Source organism: Sorex fumeus, unplaced genomic scaffold, assembly GCF_029834395.1.
Source record: "Sorex fumeus unplaced genomic scaffold, SorFum_2.1 ptg000155l, whole genome shotgun sequence".
NCBI classification, from domain to species: Eukaryota; Metazoa; Chordata; class Mammalia; order Eulipotyphla; family Soricidae; genus Sorex; species Sorex fumeus.
This window is the reverse complement of record NW_026606212.1, coordinates 1,257,969-1,281,264: the sequence shown is the minus strand read 5'-3', so window position 1 is coordinate 1,281,264 and position 23,296 is coordinate 1,257,969. Positions and strand designations below refer to the sequence as shown.

General features: G+C 47.2%; 2 pseudogenes; both read left to right on the top strand.

The window, feature by feature from the left end:
* LOC130016465 (GPN-loop GTPase 3-like) overlaps positions 1-350 on the top strand; it is a 37,801-nt pseudogene extending 37,451 nt beyond the window's left edge.
* A 4,298-nt stretch (positions 351-4,648) lies between these two features.
* LOC130016464 (GPN-loop GTPase 3-like) overlaps positions 4,649-23,296 on the top strand; it is a 29,504-nt pseudogene continuing 10,856 nt past the window's right edge.

Sequence of the window (23,296 nt, the reverse complement as noted above, 5' to 3'; positions counted from 1 at the left end):
TCGAGCAAATCGATGAACAATGGGAGGACAGTGATACAGTGAATCAAAACCCTGGTTGCAGATTACGTGGCTTTCGTGCTCCAGAACCTGATGGTGCTTTGGGCCCCTGGTTCAGAAAAGGCAAGTGTCCCACCCCCTGTGCTGTCTCGTTCGCCCCAATTTTATTCATGAATATCTATTAGCAGTACTACTGAGGATTATAGAGCATTGACTGAACAGTAGGTAAATACATACTGGGTCTGCGGAGAAATCAATGTATTTTCTAAATTGTGTTTTATTTATATCAGGAACATGAAGATGAGTTGTCTTCTATGTTGGATGAATATTTTCAAGAATGCCAGAACAAATGAAGAGTATGTTACGATGCAACTGGATGCGGGGCTGGAGTGATAGCACAGTAGGTAGGGCGTTTCCCTTGCACGCGACACACCTGGGTTCGAATCCCAACATCCCATATGGGCCACCAAGCGCCGCCAGGAGTAATTCCAGAGTGAAGAGGCAGGAGTAACACTTGTGCTCTCTGGGTGTGACCCAAAAACCAAAAAAAAAAAAATAGGCAACTGGATGCTTGTGAAGGGTAGTAATCACAATTTATTTAAATGAAAATATAACAGATAAAGTAAAAACAAAGAATAAAAATCATAAAATATACCGAGGCAAGATACTCATTGGTGGGAGGGTCTCCAGACAGAGACACTGATGTGAGACCCTGGGCTTCTTCCAGTTGTAACCATGCTAGGTCCTCTGGGAACTTGTCCAATGTTGCCACAGTGGGTGGCCGTGCAGCTGGTACTCGAGAGATCAATGATGGCGCTGTCCTTGGACACGGAGCCAAGTATGCTTTCAGAGCTGGAGCTAAAGAATCAATAAGAGAAAAGGTCACCCAGATGTCTCCTTCCATGGATTCTCCAAAGCTGACCCCAACAGGGAGCCCAGCAGGAATGGGAGACCATGCGCCCACCTCACGGGGGTTTCCTGTGGAGGCCTCCCCAGGATGGGCTTTCCGGCCTGTGACTCTCCTTTCTCACACCAGCCCCCAGGACACCTCTAGGTGGGCCTTTTCCCATTCCCCGTTTACTTGTGCATATACACACAACCCTTGGTTCTTACCTGTTTTCTTCGGGTGCTCTGAGTCTCGTTCTCTGCCATATGTGTCAGGCCATGGCATTGAAGGCGGTGCCCTTTGGGGAGTTGACAATCCTTGGCCAATCTCAACTTTCTGCTTAGATGGTGTCTGGCTCTGCTTGGTGCTGGCTGATTCCAGACTTTCTTCAGAGGAACTGGACCCAGAGGATATGTAGAAGATCTTCTTTCTCTCCTGTGGGCTGCTCTGCGGAGGGAGCGTCTCTCTCTCCTGTGGGCTGCTCTGCTGAGGGAGAACCACAAAGGCTCAGCTCCAGAAGTGCTGCTTCCCCCTCCCTTCTGAGTTCCTCCCTGCTGGTGGACCTGCATCTACACAGACCTCCCATAGGAATGAGATTGAAACAATCAAGTTTAGAAAAGTCTTGGCCAAAGAGCACCTCCTAGTGCCAACTCAGTGAGCAGTGACCTGGCCTTGGGGGCTAGATTTGATGACTCACCTGCTAGGAGCAGGCTGCCCTCAAGATGATCTCACAACACGCACACAGACACACGTACATACACAAATACACATACTCACACACCCACCATCTCCAGTACACACTCAAATTTACTCCCTCCGATAAATACTTTCACACACAGGTGTACACACGCTTCCACACACACAGATTCTGCGCCATCACACTCAGGGAGGTGATAAAGACTGACCACGGGCATCAGTGCTGGGCTGCCCGGGCCAGTTCCTGCTGACCTGAACTAGCGGCTGTCTTCGTGAAGAATTCCGGGGAGTTCTCCAATGAGTCCTCACCCAGTTTCTGAATCTTTTCAGTGTCCTACACTTGGGGGTTTTACAACCACGATTTCTTGGTAAACAGCAAAACATGTTTGGGGTCTGTGCGTTTCCGCAGTGAACCAAGTAATGAGTATCGGACAGTTGGGGAGGCTGCAGAATGTCTGGTTGCATCACAAAGAGAGGTCGGGGATTTCATCGAGTGCATCACAGGGAGGACAGGTCAGCTGTGTCCCTGCAGCAGGGCTTGCTCTCTCTGCAGCCCCTTCTGGGCTGCTGCTGCTCTCCTTCTTCCCAAAAGTCCTGTCCATGTGGTGAACTCAAAACCCTGGGGACAGCAGGAGCAGCCACTTGAAAGAATGTGCTGCTAAAATGTTATTTTCCTTTTTTTTTAAAATGTAGGTGTACTGCTATTTATTCGGCCACTGATTAGCTGATTGAATTGGGCATGAACTCAACCTTACTCTCTTTTTTTTCATTTTTTATCATTGTCTTTATTGAATCACCGTGAGAGCAGTTACAAAGCTTTCGGGTCTAAGTCTCAGTCATGCAATGAAACACCCGTACCTTCACTAGTGCCCATTCTCCACTACCAAAATCTCCAATATACCCCATTCCCACACCCTCCCTATACCTGTGGGGCAGATGATTTACACATTACTCTCTCTCTACTTTGATCACATTACTCTCTCTCTCTACTTTGATCACTTTGACCCAGCAATACCACTCCTGGGAATATATCCCAGAGAGGCAAAAATATATAGTCGAAGTGACATCCGCACTTGTTTGTTCATTGCAGCACTCTTTACAATAGCTAGAAACTGGAAGAAACCTGAATGCCCAAGAACAGATGACTGGTTAAAGAAACTTTGGTACATCTACACAATGGAGTACTATGTAGCTGTTAGAAAAGATGAAGTCATGAACTTTACATACAAGTGGTACAATATGGAAAGTATCATGCTAAGCGAAATGAGTCAGAAAGAGAGGGATAGACATAGAAAGATTGCATTCATCTGGGGGATATAAAGTAACAAATTATGAAATTAATACCCAAGAATAGCTGAGATCAGCACCAGGAGGATAGAGGCCAGCCGGGTATTCTAGAGGAAAGGGCAGTTCAGATAGAGAAGGCAGCACCAAATAAAGGGTGTTTGGAGGATCCTCCCAGGAGGGGAGATGCATGTCGAAAGTAGACTATGGACTGAACATGTTTGCCACTCAATGCCTCTTTTGCAGACCACAACAGCCAAAAGGAGAGAGAGAACACAGGGGATTGCCCTGCCACAGAGACAGTGGGGGGATTGGGGGATGAGGGTGGGGGGTATATTATCCATGGTGGTGGAAAATGGGCTCTGGTGGAGGGATGGGTATCTGATCATTGTGTAATCGAAACCCAAGCACAAAAAATTGTAAATCTACAACTGTACCTCATGGTGTTTCACTAATAAAAAAAAAGTAAAAAGTTTAAAAAAAAATTTTAAATGGAAAATTTAAAAAGAAAATGGAAAGAAAGAAAAAAATGGCCCTCCCGTTGATCGTCGATTTGCTCGAGCGGGCCCAGTAACGTCTCCATTGGAGACTTTGTTGTTACTGTGTTTGGCATATCGAATACTCTTGGTAGCTTGCCGGGCTCTCCGAGAGGGGCGGAGGAATCGAACTCGGGTCGGCCATGCTGGCCGCTTGTAAGGCGAACACCCTACCCCTGTGCTATCGCTCCAGCCCTTGACAATGAAATGGAAAAATTAAAAAAATTAAAAATTTAAAAAATGAAATTAAATTTAAGAAAAAAAAAGAAAATGGTAGTTGGTGGGGGCCGGGCGGCCGGGCCTCTGGGGAAGAGCAGAGAGTGTTTATTGCGCAATAACTTATTCGTTACCAACCTCATTTTTAAAAATTATTATTATTATTATTATTTTTGATTTTTGGGTAACACCAGGTGTTGCCCAGGGGTTCCTTTCTAGCCACATCCACGCCAACACAGGTTGCTTTTGTTCTTTTGAATGTGGGCCAATCTCTGTGGTGTGACATGATATCTCATTGCTGTTTTGATCTGCATTTCCCTGATGATTAATGATGTAGAGCAATTTCTCATGTGCCTTTTAGCCATTTGGATTTCTTGTGCGAGGGGAGTGTCCTGCCCTCTGGACTCTCTGTGTCCCCGCTCCAGGGCCCCTTTAGTTCCACAGCCTTTGTTTTTGGGTCATACCTGGCACTGCACAGGGGTTTCTCCTGACTCTGCGCTCAGGAATTACTCCTGGTGGTGCTCAGGGGACCATATGGGATGCTGGGAATCGAACCCGGGTCAGCTGAGTGCTACCTTCTGTGCTATGCTCCAGACCCTATTCTCATTTTTAAAGGGAAATAGAGTCCTATAAGGTTGAGCATGCAGGGCCTTGCACACACCCAATCTGGGTTCAAACTACAAACGATGTAGGCCCCTCTGAATACCGCTGGCTGTGGCCCCAAAATCAAGGGCGGGGGAGAATTCTTCCCTTTCAATCATACTTACCCCACCTGATAGCAGTGAGTAGACCATGTGCCAGGGATAAGGACACTGGCTGGAAAGATGCCGCTGGCCCGAGTTCAGTGTGGCCACAGTAGGGCTGAATCTGCACTGCATGCAGTTCCCTGATGCCCAGCCCCGGGGATTAAGGCTTAGTTTGGGCCTCAGCAGACACTGATCAGGGGCTGTGGGGGTTCGTCTGGTGGTGTGGGGTCTGCCTGAAGCTCTGTCCCCTCCTGCCTCCCGGTCCACAGAGCACCTACTGTGCCACCATGGTTCAGCACTGTGAAGCCCTCGGCCATTCTGTCCAGGTGGTGAACTTAGATCCCGCGGCAGAGCATTTCAACTATGATGTGATGGCTGGTGAGTTCAGGGCGCAGCCTTCCCTCTCCTTGGGGGCCCTGAGGCAGTGAGTGCTGCCCCTGCTTCTGGGGAGGCACAGAAGCTGAAAACTTCGTTCAGTCTGATCCCTGCTTTCATGGTAGACAGCAGAACATCATGTGTTAGCATCCACTTATTGATGTGCTTGTGACAGTTCCCTTTGTTTCTCTTAATAAAAAGGGAGATGTCATGAGTCTCGCTTTAAATTCTTAGGTCAGAGGGGATTGAACTCAAGTTGGCAGCATGCAAGGCAAGCGCCTTTAGTCTATCTAGCCCTTGTTTTTCCTGATGCTCGGGTGAGTCCTGGCTCTGCACTCAGGAATAACTCCTGGTGGTGCTTGGGGAGACCATATGCATGCCAGGGATTGAATCCTGATCGACAGTGTGCAAGGTGAATCCCCTATCCACTGTACTATCCCTCCTTGCCCTGTCCCTTGCTTCACCTCTTTTATTTTATTTTGCTTTTTGGGTCACACTCAGCAATGCACAGGGGTTACTCCTGGTTCATGCACTCAGGAAGTACTCCTGCCTGTGCTCAGTGGACCAAATGGGATGCTGGGAATTGAACCCGGGTTGGGCCGTGTGCAAGGCAAACGCCCTACCCGCTGTGCTATCACTCCAGCCCCACTTCACTTGTTTTAGAACAGATGTTTTTATATGCACAGTATTCAGAATGCAAAAGGTACATGAGAGTGTGCAGGAAAAAGTCATTCCCAACTCTTGCTTCCTCTGAGGCTGAGAATATTACCTAATGCTGTAGTGTTATTCCTTAACATCTTTGCACAAAATTAAGTGTGGAGGCCAGGAAGACAGTAGAGGGTTTAGGAGCAAATAATTGGCACACACAGGATGCTGTTTTAATGCCCAGCACTGCAGGGCCCCCTGAGCACTGTTGGGTATAGTTCTCTAGCCCCTAATCCCCTTCCAGGTGAGCATCTCATTTTGGGGCACTGGCAATTGGTCTCTGGCCCCTGGGCCTCTGAACACTGCCTGGGAGGCCAAAGGGGGAGAAATAAATCAGAGGCCAAGATGCTAACTTAGAGGGATGTAGAGCAAGTTTCGGGATGCCCCTGACCACCAGCTGTGGTTGCAAAACCACAGGAAGAAAGAGATCAAAATACAGTACAAGAATTGAAGCATTGGTTTAACTGTTGGGGGTCGCTACAGGCTCTGCTCCTGCAGGGCTTACGTGGGGGTGGAATTTGAACTGGGCCTAAATCCTTCTTGTCTCTTTGTCCTTTTGTTTTGTTTTGGGGCCGCATCTGGTGGTGCTCAGGGTTTGCTGCTGATACTGCTGTCACTCCAGGGTGTCCTGTACTATCCCTCCAGCCATGCCCCTTTTTTTTTATAAGTACAACTACTAGTCTTCTAAGAGTACTGCCCCTTGTGTTTCTGGTTTAAGTCTACCTGGGAGACTGTAATGCATCATTACTTGAGAGTGGGATTCCCTTGACTACTGTAATTTATTTGTTTTATTTGTTTTCTTTTCTTAATGGGTGGGGTGGGGTTTTGGGCCACACCCAGCTGTGTTCAGCACTTCTGGCTCTGTGCTCCAGGATCACTCCTGGTGAAGCTGAGGAACTATATGAGGTGCCAAGGATTGAACGTGGGTTGTCCACATGCAAGGCAAGCGCCTTACCCACTGTTCTATTCCTCAGGCCCCTGTTTAGGGTCTTTTGTTTTTTCTTTCTAACTCCTGTTCAGTTTCTGTGGATACTGTCACAGTAGTAATTACTAATGAATGTAAATATTTTGGAATGGGCACTCATTTCCTGTTTATTCTTTGCAGACATCCGGGAACTGATCGAGGTGGATGATGTGATTGAGGACGGCTCCCTGCGCTTCGGTCCCAATGGAGGCCTGGTGTTTTGCATGGAGTATTTTGACAATAATTTTGACTGGCTGGAGAACTGCCTTGGCCCTGTCGAGGATGACTACATCCTTTTTGACTGTCCAGGTAGCTCAGTAATTAGATTGTCATCTTCCCTGGGTTGTGCAGTTCTGTCGTTGGTGGGAGAAAGTGAAATTAGCATCTCATTTACTTTTACCCCAGATTCTTGGACAGTGGACTGTCATCCCATGAGGGGCTGTGGAATGTCTGTTTGTTTTCTTCTGTTTGGGGGCCACATCCAGAGGTGCTAGAGGCTGGGACTCTTCCTAACTGTTATCAGGAGGTAGCTCCCAGCCCTGCTTGGGGTACCAAAGCATACTGGGAACTGATCCCAGGCTTTCTGCATGCAGAGCATATGCTCAGTCTATTGTTTCTTGGGTATCAGGTCATGCAGCATTTTTTTTTTTTTTTGCTTTACAGGTCACACCTGGTGATACTCAGGAATTACTCCTGACTTTGCACTCAGGAATCACTCCTGGCAGTGCTCAGGGGAGCATATGGGATGCTGGGAATCGAACCCGGGTCAGCCGTGTGCAACGCAAACGCCCTACCTGCTGTGCTATCACTCCAACTTCGGTTATGCAGCTCTTGAAAGGTTTGCTTTAGAGCTAGAGAGACAGAAGGATGGGTAGGATGCTGCGGCAGACAGAGGTTCAGTCCTTGGCACCATATATGGGTCAATGAATACTAGTAGGTATGGGCCAAAACCAAGATTTTTTGTTTGTTTGTGTTTTAGGGCCATAGTACAGCAGTTAAAGCCCTTGCCTTACTTTCTGCCAGCCCAAGTTTGGATCCCTGGTACCAGATAGGATCCCCAAGCACTGCCAGGAGTTATTTTTAGTATAGAGTCACGAATCCTCCCAGAATACCAGTGGGTTTGGCCCAAAGTTCCTCCCCTCACACTAAGAGAATAAAAATTTGTTTTAAAATCTGTCATTGTCGGGGCTGGATCACTGTGATAGCACAGCGGGTGGGGCGTTTGCCTTGCACGTGCCGACCTGGGTTTGATCCCTAGCATCCCATATGGTCCCCTGAGCACCGCCAGGAGTGGTTCCTGAGTGCAGAGCCAGGAATAAACCCTGAGCATCTCTGGGTGTGACCAAAAATGCAAAAATAGTAAATAAATAAATAAGTAAATGAAATCCCTGTGACTGTCCTCTAGTTGTTCATTGATTTGCTTGAGCAGGCCCAGTAACTTCCCCATTGTGAGACTTGTTGTTACTGAGTTCGTCATATCGAATACGTCACAGGTAGCTTAACAGTCTTTGCCATGTGGGCAATATACTCTCGGTAGCTTGCTGGGCTATCCAAGAGGGGCAGAGGAGTTGAACCTGTTTTGCTGGGCCGGCTGTGAGCATGGCAAATGCCCTACCGCTGTGCTATCACTGCAGCCCGTTTTAAAATCATTTTTAATAATTTTCGTGCAACCAGCCAACATGGCCGACTGGAGTTTGATTCCTCCACCCCTCTTGGAGAGCCCGGCAGGCTACCGAAGAGTATCTCGCCTGCACAGCAGAGCCTGGCAAGCTCCTCGTGACATATTCCATATGCCAAATACAGTATCAATTGTCACAATGGAGATGTTACTGGGCCTGCTCGAGCAAATCGATGAACAACAGGAGGACGGTGATGATGATGATGACAGTATATTTTCTTTGAATGCCCCTTTTACGTACATGTGTACCCAGAGTTGCTAAAAAGATTTTGGGGGGGCCCAGGGGAGCAGGTGTGATAGAACAATGGGTTGGGCGTTTGCCTTGCATGTGGCTGACCTGGAACCCATGCATCCCATATGGTCCCCCGAGCATTGCCAGGAGTAATTCGTGAGTGCACAGCCAGGAGTAAACCCTGCGCATCACCAGGTGTGACCCAAAATGAAAAAAAAATATTGGTGGAGCCAGAGAGATACTACAGTGGGTAGGGCACTTGCCTTGCACACAGCTAAGGTGATCCCTGCTACCCTATATGGTTCCTGGAGCCTGCCACGAGTCATCCCTGAGCACAGAATCAGGAATAAGCCCAGAGCACTATCAGGTAGTTCCTCCCCCCCCAAAAAAAAAACAAAACAAAAATTGAATATAGTATAGGGCCTAGAGATATAGTGTGCTGGGGACATGCTTTACATGTAGTGGGCCTTGCATGTAGTAGGCTTTGCATGTAGGACTCTGAGTAGCTTCGAGCCCTCCCAGAAGTTTCAGAGAGACCCTCAAGCATCCCCACGTGTGGCTTAAAACAAGCAAAATTGAATATATTACTTGTAGGGATTGACTTCCTTTAAAAAAGTTTTGGGGGGACCATGGGTGCCGTATCTGATGATACTCAGGGGTTACTCCTAGGTCCTGTGCTCAGGAATTACTCCTGGCTATGCTCAAGGGACCCTATGGGATAGAACCCGGGTTGGCTGTGTGCAAGGCAAGTTCCCACCCTCTATGCTATCTCTCAAGCCCCCTAAGACAGTTTCCGGGAAAAGTTTTTATCCCATAATTGAGGGTTGAATGTATTTCATGCTTATAATAAGCTTGTGTTCTTGTCGGTCAGATCGAGTTGTACACAAACCTGCCCGTGATGAAACAGCTGGTTCAGCAGCTGGAACAGTGGGAGTTCGAGCCTGTGGAGTGTTTCTTGTTGATTCTCAATTCATGGTGGAGTCGTTCAAGGTTTGAAACTATACCTGTCCTTGATTTTCAGTCTCCGGCACAAGCAGAGTGCAAATACCTTTAGTCATAATAGTTTAATTGTTAACAGTTCCTGAACTATACCCAGGAGTGACTTTAAACTTATGTTTGTTAAATTAATATACCAGACAAGATGAGATCGGGCACGTTCAGGGTAGTATGGCCATAGGCTGGAGCGATAGCACAGCGGTAGGGCATTTCCCTTGTGCACAACCAGCCTGCCCGAGCCAGGTTCCATTCCTCCGCCCCCCAGCGGAAATTAACTAACGCCATATGTGGGCTGGTAAGACTTTGTATTTTTACAATTTTTGGTGGTTGGGGGTGCGGGCCTCCTGTGCTGGGGGGCCTAGGGCCCACTCTGATTATTGGCCCACCAGGCTAGTAGTGGTCAGTGCTAGGGCCCAGAGGGCCGTACCAGCAGTATTGGTTCCTTCCTGGCTGTACCCAGCAATGCTTAGGATGCCATCTGGTGCCAAGAATCAAGCGCTGTGCTAATCCCTGGGCTGATGAGTTTTGCAAGTGTTTGGGGTTGTTGTGGGTTGTTTTTAAGGTTTGGGGGCCACACCCGTTGGTGCTCAGGGGCTGTTTCTCCCTTGTGCCTGGTGGACCATATGTGGTGCTGGGTGTTCAAACTGAGGTGTGCGGGGTGTAGGCCAGTTGTAACCCCTGTCGTAGCTCTTCATCCCCTCCCGCGAACCCCCTTAGACCCATATTTTTCTTAATTGTATTGTCACATGCTTACACACCCCCAGGCAGTGGCCACCATATGGATGGCACAGACCAGCACATATCTTTTTAGGGGAGCAGCATGTTGAGAGCAGTGGGCTGTCTGCTTCGAAGTTAGTATAGACGTACGGAGAGAGCTCAGTGGGCAGCACCACAGACTTTGCACACAAGGGGCCGAGGGTTAATCTCTGGCACCATATGGTCGCCACCAACGTCGTCTGGATGTGGCCTCCCCTCACCTCTGAAAAAAGTTGTCATTGGTTGTAGCAGAGAGGGCAGGAGGCCACACTGAGCAGTGGTCAGAGTTTATTCTTGGCTGTGCCTCCAGAAATCATTCCTGGTGGGCTCAGGGAGCATACGGGATGTGGGGGATCGAACCTGGGTGCATCCCTTGCCTACGTGCAAGGCAAGCGCCCACCTCGGTGTACTAGCTCTTTCGTTCCACAGCAGAGAAATTCTGCAATGTCTTTTTTTCCTGGCCACTTGGCACATCAGAATTGCGTGTACCCTTTTGAAATTTTCAGTGGTGCTTGAATGCAGATAAATTACTTTAAAAGAAGTCTCAGTTTCTGGTCGGGCAGGAGTGATAGCACAGCAGGTAGGGCGTTTGCGTTGCATGGGTCCGAGCCGGGTTTGATTCCTAGCATCCCATAAGTCCCCTGAGAACCACCAGGAGTTATTCCTGAGTACATGAACCAGGAGTAAACCCTGTGCATCACCAGTTATAACCCAAAAATAAAAAAAAAAGTCTTTAGTTAAGTAATGTTGTAATGTTACTAGTGTTCCAGTAGGTCAGAGGTCATAAAAAAATTAATGCTGATTTGCTGTTGTTCTGTCTGCTCCTCCCTGTACAGGCATAGATGGTATTTTTAATTAGACTACCAATGTTCACACTCAAGCGTCAGTTGAATGACCTTTCTGAAATCTCTAATTTGTAGATTGATGACTACAGCATGGTCCAATTTTTGCCTTAGGATCAGTCAGATGAAGAAAGCATGAACATTGTATTACAGCATATTTATTTTGCCATTCAGTACGGAGAAGACTTGGAATTCAAAGAACCCAAGGTAATTTCTGACGATTTAGATTTGCCGAGGGCTGGAGCGATAGCACAGCGGGTAGGGCGTTCGCCTTACAAGTGGCCAACATGGCCAACCAGAGTTCGATTTCTCCGCCCCTCCAGGAGAGCCCGGCAAGCTACCGAGAGTATTCAATACGCCAGACACAGTAACAACAAAGTCTCCAATGGAGACGTTACTGGGCCCGCTCGAGCAAATCGACGATCAACGGGAGGGCCTTTACCTTTTACCTTTTAGATTTGCCAGGGCCAGAGAACGGCGCAGAGGGAAAGACCATTCTCTGCCTCCCCTGGGCTGACGCTGGGTCAGTTCCCCGTTTCATGTCTGGTCCCTGAGCACAGAGCCAGGATTGCCCTGAACACCTCTGCCCTCCTGTTTGATCTAAGCAGCTCCTTAAGTTAAAGTCTCGTGGGCAGCAAGAACCTGGCCCGTTCTGGCTGATCTCTGGGTGTGGCTCAAGAACTCAAAACCAAAAAAAACAAAGAGTAACCAAAACCCTGGTTGCGCATTTGCTGACTTTTATGCTCCAGTACCTGATGGTGCTTTGTGCCCCCTGTTCAGGGTGGTGCCCCACCCCCTGCGCTGTCTCGTTTGCCCCAATTTTGTTCATGAATATCTATCAGCACTACCTCTGGGTATTATAGAGCATTGTCTGAACAGTAGGTATATACATACTGGGTCTGCGGAGAAATCAACGTATTTTCTATTTTGTGTTTTATTTATATCAGGGACATGAAGAAGAATCATCTTCTATGTTAGATGAATATTTTCAAGAATGCCAGAACAAATGAGAAGTTTGTTACGATGCAACTGGATGCAGGGCTGGAGTGATAGCACAGTAGGTAGGGTGTTTGCCTTGCATGCAGCAGACCTCGGTTCGATTACCAACATCGCATATGGTCCACCAAGTGCTGCCAGGAGTAATTCCTGAGTGAAGAGGCAGGACTAACGCCTGTGCTCTCCGGGTGTGACCCAAAAACAAAAAAAAAGAAAAAGAAAAAAATGCAACTGGATGCTTGTGAAGAGTAGCAATCACAATTTATTTAAATGAAAATATAACAGATAAAGTAAAAACAAAGAATAAAAATCATAAAATATACCGAGGCAAGATACTCATTGGTGGGAGGGTCTCCAGACAGAGACACTGATGTGAGACCCTGGGCTTCTTCCAGTTGTAACCATGCTAGGTCCTCTGGGAACTGGTCCAATGTTGCCACAGCGGGTGGCCGTGCAGCTGGTACTGGAGAGATCATTGACGGCGCTGTCCTTCGACACGGAGCCAAGTATGCTTTCAGAGCTGGAGCTAAAGAATCAATAAGAGAAAAGGTCACCCAGAGGGCTCCTTCCATGGATTCTCCAAAGGTGACCCCAACAGGGAGCCCAGCAGGAAGGGGAGACCATGGGCCCACCTCACGGGGATTTCCTGTGGAGGCCTCCCCGGAATGGGCTCTCCGGCCTGTGACTCTCCTTTCCCACACTAGCCCCCAGGACACCTCTAGGTGGGCCTTTTCGCATTCCCCATTTACTTGTGCATATACACACACCCCTTGGTTCTTACCGGTTTTCTTCTGGTGCTCTGAGTCTCGTTCTCTGCCATATGTGTAAGGCCAAGGCACTGAACGCGGTGCTCTTTGGGGAGTTGACAATCCTTGGCCAATCTCAACTTTCTGCTTAGATGGTGTCTGGCTCTGCTTGGTGCTGGCTGATTCCAGACTTTCTTCAGAGGAACTGGACCCAGAGGATATGTAGAAGATCTTCTTTCTCTCCTGTGGGCTGCTCTGCGGAGGGAGCGTCTCTCTCTCCTGTGGGCTGCTCTGCTGAGGGAGAACCACAAAGGCTCAGCTCCAGAAGCGCTGCTTCCCCCTCCCTTCTGAGTTCCTCCATGCTGGTGGACCTGCATCTACACAGGCCTCCCATAGGAATGAGATTCAAACAATCAAGTTTAGAAAAGTCTTGGCCAAAGAGCACCTCCTAGTGCCAACTCAGTGAGCAGTGACCTGGCCTTGGGGGCTAGATTTGATGACTCAACTGGTAGGAGCAGGCTGCCCTCAAGATGATCTCACAACACACATACAGACACACGTACATACACAAATGCACATACTCACACACACACACCATCTCCAGTACACACTCAAATTTACTCTCTCCGATAAACACGTTCACACACGGGTGTGCACACTCTTCCACACACACAGCGTCTGCGCCATCACTCTCAGGGAGGTGATGAAGACTGATCACGGTCATCAGTGCTGGGCTGCCCGGGCCAGTTCCTGCTGACCTGAACTAGCGGCTGTCTTCGTGAAGAATTCCGGGGAGTTCTACAGTGAGTCCTCACCCAGTTTCTGAATCTTTTCAGTGTCCTACACTTGGGGGTTTTACAACCACGATTTCTTGGAAAGCAGCAAAACATGTTTGCTGTCTATGCGTTTCCGCAGTGAACCAAGTAATGAGTATGGGGGCAGTTGGGGCGGCTGCAGAATGTCTGGTTGCATCACAAAGAGAGGTCGGTGATGTCATCGGGCGCATCACAGCGAGGACAGGTCAGCTGTGGCCCTGCAGCAGGGCTTGCTCTCTCTGCAGCCCCTTCTGGGCTGCTGCTGCTCTCCCTCTTCCCACAAGTCCTGTCCACGTGGTGAACTCAAGGCCCTGGGGAGAGCAGGGAGCAGCCACTTGAAAGAATGTGCTGCTAAAATGTTATTTTCCTTTTTTTTTTAAAATGTGAGTGGACTGCTATTTATTCGGCCACTGATTAGCTGATTGAATTGGGCATGAACTCCTCCTTACACTCTTTTTTTCATTTTTTATCATTGTCTTTATTGAATCACCGTGAGAGCAGTTACAAAGTTTCGGTTCTATGTCGGGTCTAAGTCTCAGTCATGCAATGAATCACCCGTACCTTCACTAGTGCCCACTCTCCACTACCAAAATCCCCAATATACCCCCATCCCACACCCTCCCTATACCTGTGGGGCAGATGATTTACACATTACTCTTTCTCTCTACTTTGATCACATTACTCTCTCTCTCTACTTTGATCACTTTGACCCAGCAATACCACTCCTGGGAATATATCCCAGAGAGGCAAAAATGTGTAGTCGAAGTGACATCTGCACTTGTTTGTTCATTGCGGCACTCTTTACAATAGCCAGAAACTGGAAGAAACCTGAATGCCCAAGAACAGATGACTGGTTAAAGAAACTTTGGTACATCTACACAATGGAGTACTATGTAGCTGTTAGAAAAGATGAAGTCATGAAATTTACAAACAAGTGGTACAATATGGAAAGTGTCATGCTAAGCGAAATGAGTCAGAAAGGAAGGGATAGACATAGAAAGATTGCATTCATCTGGGGGATATAAAGTAACAAAATATGAGATTAATACCCAAGAGTAGCTGAGATCAGCACCAGGAGCATAGAGGCCAGCCAGGTATTCTAGAGGAAAGGGCAGTTCAGATAGAGAAGGGAGCACCAAATAAAGGGTGTTTGGAGGATCCTCCCAGGAGGGGAGATGCATGTCGAAAGTAGACTATGGACTGAACATGTTTGCCACTCAATGCCTCTTTTGCAGACCACAACAGCCAAAAGGAGAGAGAGAACACAGGGGATTGCCCTGCCACAGAGGCGGGGGGGATGGGGGCATGAGGGTGGGGGGGTTATTATCCATGGTGGTGGAAAATGGGCACTGGTGAAGGGATGGGTATCTGATCATTGTATAATCGAAACCCAAGCACAAAAAATTGTAAATCTACAACTGTACCTCATGGTGTTTCACTAATAAAAAAAAAGATAGTAAAAAATTAAAAAAAAATTTAAATGGAAAAATTAAAAAAATTAAATATTTTAAAAATGAAATTAAATTAAAGAAAAAAATAAGAAAATGGGAGTTTGTGGGGGCTGGGCGGCCAGGGCTCTGGGGGAAGAGCAGAGAGTGTTTATTGCGAAAGAACTTATTCGTTACCACCCTCATTTTTTAAAATTATTATTAGTATTATTATTATTTCTTTTTGCTTTTTGGGTCACACCCAGTGATGCCCAGGGGTTCCTCCTGGCTCTGCACTCAGGAATTACTACTGGTGGTGTTTAGAGGACCAATGGGGATGCTGTGAATCGAACCTTGCCGGCCACTTGCAAGGCAAATGCCCTGCCAGCTGTCATATCGCTCTAACCCCCAAATATTTTTATTTTATAAAGTGTTTTACAATATTTGATTACATTCAATATTCAGACTCCAATCACACCACCAGTACACCTTCTCACCACCATATTTTGGATAGTTCCATCCCGAACCTTAATCCCTGTCCCAAAGCAGAACTCAAAGTATCTATTCTCTTGTATTGTTTGATATGAAAAACTGCCAGGGCGCTGAAGTGATAGCACAGTGGGTAGGACGTTTGCCTTGCACGCGGTGAAACTGGGTTCGATTCCAAGCATCCTATATGGTCCCCTGAGCACCATTAGCCAGGGATAATTCCTGAGTGCAGAGCCAGGGGAAATTCCTGTGCATCGGCAGGTGTTACCCAAAAACAAACAACAACAACAAAAAATCTCTGAAAATCCTATAAAAAAAGTATCCTTAGAGGAAAGAGTGTGTATTCTACCCAGGGGCCATTGAGCCCTTCTATAAGTGATCACTAACATGTTGTAAAAGGTTGAACCTTGTGTATATATAAATATACATATATGTATATATATACATATATAAAGTATATATGTGTGTGTATGTAAAAAATATATATATATTTCCCTCTAAGATTGGTTGCCTGCTACTTTGAATCCTGTCAAAAGGGGTACAGTATTTTTGGAGTATGAGCTCCCGCATTTTTTTGCTTTTGGGATCACATCCACTGGCGCTCAGGGCTGACTCCTGGCTCTGTGCTCAGGGATTACTCCTGGCAGGCTTCCAGGATGGTCCAGGGATTGAAAGAGAGACAGCCTTGTGCGAGGGGAGTGTCCTGCTCTCTGGACTCTCCGTGTCCCCACACCAGGGTCCCTTTAGTTCCACAGCCTTTGTTTTTGGATCATACCTGGCACTACACAGGGGATACTCCTGGCTTTGCACTAAGGAATCACTCCTGGCGGTGCTTGGGGACCATATGGGATGCTGGGGATGCTGGGAATCGAACCCGGGTCAGCTGAGTGCAAGGCAAACTCCCTGGCCGCTGTGCTACGCTCCAGACCCTATTCTCATTTGCAAAGAGAAATTGAATCCAGAAAGGTTGAGCATGCAGGGCCTTGCACACACCCAATCTGGCTTTGATCTCCAAACGATGTAGACCCCTCTTAATACCGCTGGCTGTGGCCCCCAAATCAAGGGCGGGGGAGAAATCTTCCCTTTCAGTCATACTTAGCGCACCTGATAGCAGTGAGGAGACCATCTCCCAGGGATAAGGACACTGGCCGGGAAGAGTCCGCTGGCCCGAGGTCAGTGTGGCCAAGGTAGGGCTGGATCTGCACTGCATGGTGTTCTGCCCAGTCCCGGGGATTAAGGCTTAGTTTGGGCCTCAGCAGACACTGACCAGGGGCTGTGGGGGTTTGTCTGGTGGTGTTGGGTCTGCCTGAAGCTCTGTCCCCTCCTGCCTCCCGGTCCACAGAGCACCTACTGTGCCACCATGGTCCAGCTCTGTGAAGCCCTCGGCCGTTCTGTCCAGGTGGTGAACTTAGACCCCGCGGCAGAGCATTTCAACTATGATGTGATGGCTGGTGAGTCCAGGGCGCAGCCATCCCTCTCCTTGGGGACCATGAGGGAGTGAGTGCTGCCCCCTGCTTCTGGGGAGGCACAGAAGCTGAAAACTTCGTTCAGACTGATCCCTTGACTACTGTAATTTATTTGTTTTATTTTTTTTCTTTTCTTGAGGGGTGGGGTGGGGTTTGGGCCACACTCAGCTATGTTCAGTACTTCTGGACCTGTGCTCAGGAATCACTCCTGGTCAGGCTGAGCAACTATTTAAGGTGCCAAGGATTGAACCTGGGTTGTCCACAGGCAAGACAAGGGCAGTACCCGCTGTTCTATTCCTCAGGCCCCTGTTTGGTGTCTTTTTGTTTTTGTTTCTTGTTTTTTCTTTCTAGCCCCTGTTCAATTTTTTTGGATACAGTCACAGTTGTAATAATTACTAGTGAATGTAAATATTTTGGAATGGGCACTTATTTCCTGTTTATTCTATGCAGACATCCGGGAACTGATCAATGTGGATGATGTGATGGAGGAAGGCTCCCTGCGCTTCGGTCCCAATGGAGGACTGGTTTTTTGCATGGAGAACTTTGCCAATAACTTTGAGTGGCTGGAGAACTGCCTTGGCCATGTCGAGGATGACTACATCCTTTTTGACTCTCCAGGTAGCTCAGTAATTAGATTGTCACCTTCCCTGGGTTGTGCAGTTCTGTCCTTGGTGGGAGAAAGTGAAATTAGCATCTCATTTACTTTTATCCCAGATTCTTGGACAGTGGACAGTCATCCCATGAGGGACTGTGGAATGTCCTTTTGTTTTCTTCTGTTTGGGGGCCACATCTAGAGGTGCTGGGGGCTGGAGCTGTTCCTAACTCCATTATCAGGAGGTTGCTCCCAGTCCTGCTTGGGGGACCAAAGCATGCTGGGAACTGAGCCAGGCTTTCTGTATGCAGAGCATATGCTCAGCCTGTTGTTTCTTGGGCCCGAGGTCATGCAGCTTTATTATTATTATTGTTATTATCATTATTATTATTATTTTGCTTTACGGGTCTCACCTGGCGATGCTCAGGAGTTACTCCTGGCTTTGCACTCAGGAATCACTCCTGGAAGTGCTCAGGGGACCATATGGGATGCTCAGAATCGAACCCGGGTCAGCTGCGTGCAAGGCAGATGCCCTACCTGCTGTGCTATCACTGCAGCTCTTGAAAGGTTTGCTTTAGAGCTAGAGAGACTGAAGGATGGGTAGGATGCTGCGGCAGACACAGGTTCAGTCCTTGGCACCATATATGGTTCCATGAGTACTAGTGGGTATGGGCCAAAACCAAGGTTTTTTTTGGTTTTTTTTTTTTTTTTAGGACCATAGTACAGCAGTTAAAGCCCTTGCCTTACTTTATGCCAGCCCAAGTTTGGATCCCAGGTACCACATAGGATCCCCCAAGCACTGCCAGGAGTTATTCTTAGTACAGAGTCAGGAATCCTCCCAGAATACCAGTGGGTGTGGCCCAAGCCTCCTCCCCTCAAAATAAGAGAATAAAAAATTGTTTTAAAATCTGTCATTGTCGGGGCTGGAGTGATGTGATAGCACAGCGGGTGGGGCGTTTGTCTTGCACGTGCCCAACCTAGGTTCGAATCCTGGCATCGAATATTGTCCCCTGAGCCCCGCCAGGAGTGGTTCCTGAGTGCAGATGCAGGAGTAACCCCTGAGCATCTCCGGGTGTGACCCAACAAGCAAAATAATAATAATAATAAAATAATAATAATAATAATATTAATAATAGTAAATAAATAAATAAATGAAATCCCTGTGGCTGTCCTCCCGCTGTTCATTGATTTGCTTGAGCAGGCCCAGTAACTTCTCCATCCTGAGACTTGTTGTTACTGTGTTTGTCATATCGAATACGTCACAGGTAGCTTGACAGGCTTTGCCATGTGGTCAAGATCTTCTCGGTAGCTTGCCGGGCTCTCCGAGAGGGGCAGAGGAGTTGAACCCGGTTTGGCCGGGCCGGCTGCGTGCATGGAAAATGCCCTACCGCTGAGCTATCACTCCAGCCCGTTTTAAACTCATTTTTAATAATTGTAGTGCAACCAGCCAACATGGCCGACTCGGGTTCGATTCCTCTGCCCCTCCTAGAGAGCCCGGCAAGGTACCGAAGAGTATCACCTGCACAACAGAGCCTGGCAAGCTCCTCGTGACATATTCGATATGCCAAATACAGGAACAATTGTCACAATGGAGATGTTACTGGGCCTGCTCGAACAAATCGATGAACAGGAGAACAGTGATGATGATGATGACAGTATATTTTCTTTGTATGCCCGTTTTACGTACATGTGCACCCAGAGTTGCTTAAAAAATTGCGTGGGGGGCAAGGGGAGCTGGTGTGATAGTACAATGGGTTTGGCGTTTGCCTTGCATGCAGCTGACCCGGAACCCCAGCATCCCATATGGTCCCCCGAGCACTGCCTGGAGTAATTGCTGAATTCAGTGCCAGAAGTAACCCCTGCGCATCGCCAGGTGTGACCCAAAATGAAAAAAAAAATATTGGGGGACCCAGAGAGATACTACAGTGGGTAGGGCACTTGCCTTGAACACAGCTAAGGTGATCCCTGCTACCCTAGATGGTTACTGGGGCCTGTCAACAGTCATCCCTGAGCACAGAATCAGGAATAAGCCCTGAGCACTATCAGGTTGTCCCCTCCCCCCCCCAAAAAAAACCCCAAAATTGAATATAGTATAGGACCTATAGATATAGTGTGCTGGGGACATACTTTACATGTAGTGGGCCTTGCATGTAGTAGGCCTTGCATGTAGGACTCTGAGTAGCTTCGAGCTCTCCCAGAAGTTTCAGAGAGACCCTCAAACATCCCCACGTGCGGCTTAAAACAAGCAAAATTGAATATATTACTTGTAGGGACTGACTTCCTTTAAAAAAATTTTGGGGGGGGGACCGCGGGTGCCATATCTGATGATGCTCAGGGGTTACTCCTAGCTCCTGTGCTCAGGAATTACTCCTGGCTATGCTCAAGGGATCCTATGGGATCGAACCCAGGTTGGCTGTGTGCAAGGCAAGTTCCCACCCTCTATACTATCTCTCAAGCCCCCAAAGACAGTTTCTGGGAAAAGTTTTTTCCCATAATTGAGGGTTGAATGCATTTTATGTTTATAATAAGCTTGTGTTCTTGTCGGTCAGATCGAGTTGTACACAAACCTGCCCGTGATGAAACAGCTGGTTCAGCAGCTGGAACAGTGGGAGTTCCGAGTCTGTGGAGTGTTTCTTGTTGATTCTCAATTCATGGTGGAGTCGTTCAAGGTTTGAAACTATACCTGTCCTTGATTTTTAGTCTCCGGCAGAAGCAGTTTACAAGTACCTTTAGTCATAATCGTTTAATTGTTAACAGTTCATGAACTATACCCAGGAGTGACTTAGAACTTATGTTTGTTAAATTAATATGCTAAGAAGATGGCTCCAGTGGCAGAGCACAGAGCCTGCATGTTTGAGGCCCTGAGTTTGCCCCTTGTTCACTGTTCAGTGTAGTTCCAGTGGTCCCCAACTCTCAGCTGTCACCTTCAGGAGTCGTCCCAGGGCGGTGTCAGAAGTAAGTCCCAAGCACCACAGTAAGTCCCAAGAGGCTCCAAAACTAGAAAAAAAAAAAGCTGGATGCTAGAGAGATAGTACAGTGGGTAGAGCTCTTGCCTTGCATGTGGCCAGCCTGGGTGTCATTCCTGCCATACTGCCACTGGGCCCCCGAGCCCCTCCAGGAGTGATCCTTGACCACAAAGCTCAGAGTACTACTGGGTATTCCCCAAAACTGAAAGGGAGGCCGTTTGGTTCCGTCTCCAGCACTCCAGGTGGTTCCCCAAGCTGCTCAGGAGTAATTCCTGAGTACAGAAGCAGAAGTGACCCCTTAGTAATATCAGGGGATTGTGTGACCCAGAAACCCAAAAGGAAACACCCATCAGGAGAGGTGGAGAGCGAGCATGAGAGAAGATAACGTTAAAGGGTCAGAAATAGTAAAGCGCTTCCCAAAAATAAATAAATAAGTAAATTTTAAAAAATGGGGGCTGGAGTGATAATACAGCGGGTAGGGCCTTGCATACAGCCAATCCAGGTTCGATTCCTAGCATCCCTGAGCACCACTAGGAGTAATTTCTGAGTGCAAAGCTGGGAGTAACCCCTGTGCATTGCCAGTAATTACCCCCCCCAAAAAATAGTACAGGGTTTAAGGAGCTCGCCGTGATGTGGCCCCCCTGCTTTTAATCCCTGTCACTACATGTTTCCTCAGTGCTGAACTCAACTCCAGCTGCCTCCTGAACACTTTAAAATATTGTTGAGTGGAGAAGTGTGGTCACTACACCTCGAGTTTCTCCTTCCCATCTCACCTTTAGAATCCTAAGGTCAGCTATTGGCCCAGCAGTCTTCTGTTCGGCCATGCCTGGCAGTGCTCAGGGCTCACTACTGGTGCTGTGCCGAGGAATCACTTAGGTAGTGCTCTGGGAACCCTGTGGAGTGCTGGGCTAGAACCTGGGCTGACCAGGCGTAAGGCAAGCGCCTTAAAGCCTGGACTCTTGCTCGGGCCCCAATCTTAGCGTTTCTCCGATTTAGGTGGGTTTTGTTCCAGTGGGGATCAGAAACCTTTTATGTGGACACTGTTGGTGACACTAATTCATTGTCCCTTTTCTGCTTCCTCTTTCAGCTTATTTCTGGCATCTTGGCAGCCTTGAGTGCTATGGTATCTCTAGAAATCCCGCAAGTTAACATCATGACCAAAATGGACCTGCTGAGTAAAAGAGCTGAAAAGGAAATTGAGAAGTAAGTTCACTATAATTAAGGTCTCCTTTGCAGTGCTGAACCTTTTTCATTTCATCCACTTTTCCTCCTACAATAATATATGCCTCAGAGACCTGGGCCCTATGAAAACAGGATGAAAACGCTATTCGGGTATCTCAAAGAGGAATCGAAAGAGCTATGCTTGGAGTATCACACTTCACTCAAATGAGAGATAGAATCCGGAGTTCCAATCTCCGTCAACGCTAAAGAATTAGGGACGCGATCTCATTTGCCAAGGCATCAAAAATCAGATGGGTGGACACTTAATGAGATTTAGAGATGACCGCTGGACTAGAGCCATTACTGACTGGATTCCACGGGACGTCAAAACGCCAGGTGGACGTCCACCTACAAGATGGTCAGATTTCTTCGTCAACACCCTGAATGATTGGTTTGAGTCTCTGCATATTCCTAGAACGAGCAGATGCCATTGGGCTACGCTAGCACGCAACAGGGATGAATAGAAACGCTACTGACACCCGCTCAAGTAAATGGATGAGTACCGGGGTATCAAGTGATCAAGTGACTTTTAGTCTTTTAATCGTACAAATAATTTTCAGTGTACGAAAACTAAAAGATGAAGGTAAGATAATGATCTTACTTAATTTTCACATGTATTTTTCCTTTGAAAAAAATTGTATGTTACAATACCTTTTGCTCCCCAAAATCAATAAAAATTATCCAAGAGCAGCTGTGACCATCATCGCTACTTTGTTATATACAAAATTATTTACATTCATTGCAATTTCACCTTCAAAATCTTTTTTGGTACCACTATTCGCAGATGACATGATACTATACTTAGAGAACCCTAAAACCTCTACCAAGAAACTCCTAGAAATAATAGGTTTGTATAGTAAAGAGGCAGGCTATAAAATCAATACCCAAAAATCCATGGCATTCCTATACGCAAATAGTGAAAGAGAAGCAAGTGACATCAAGAAAACAATCCCATTCACAATTGTGCCCCAGAAAATCAAGTATCTAGGAATCAGCTTAACTAAGGAAGTAAAGGACCTGTACAAGGAAAACTACAAAACGCTACTTCAGGAAATAAAAGAGGACACGAGGAAATGGAAAAATATCCCCTGCTCATGGATGGGGAGAATCAACATCATCAAAATGGCAATACTTCCCAAAGCACTGTACAAATTCAATGCAGTCCCTATAAGGATACCCATGACATTCTTCAAAGAAATGGAGCAAACACTCCTGAAATTTATATGGAACAATAAGCCCCTACGAATAGCTAAAGCAATTCTTGGGAAAAAGAAAATGGGAGGAATCAACCTCCCTAACTTCAAACTCTACTACAAGGCAGTAATAATTAAAACAGCATGGTACTGGAACAAAAGCAGAGCTGCAGACCAATGGGACAGAGTTGAATATACTGACATTTCCTCCCAAACATATAATCATCTAATTTTTGATAAGGGGGCAAGAAAAGTGAAATGGAGCAGGGAAAGCCTCTTCAATAAACTGTGCTGGCAAAATTGGACGGCTACATGCAAAAAAGTGGGCTCAGATCTGTGCCTAACACCATGCACAAAAGTAAGATCAAAATGGATTTATGACCTCAACATCAGACCAGAATCCATAATGTTTATTGAAGACAAAGTCGGTAAAACTCTCCATGATATTGAAGCTAATGGTATCTTCAAAGATGTCA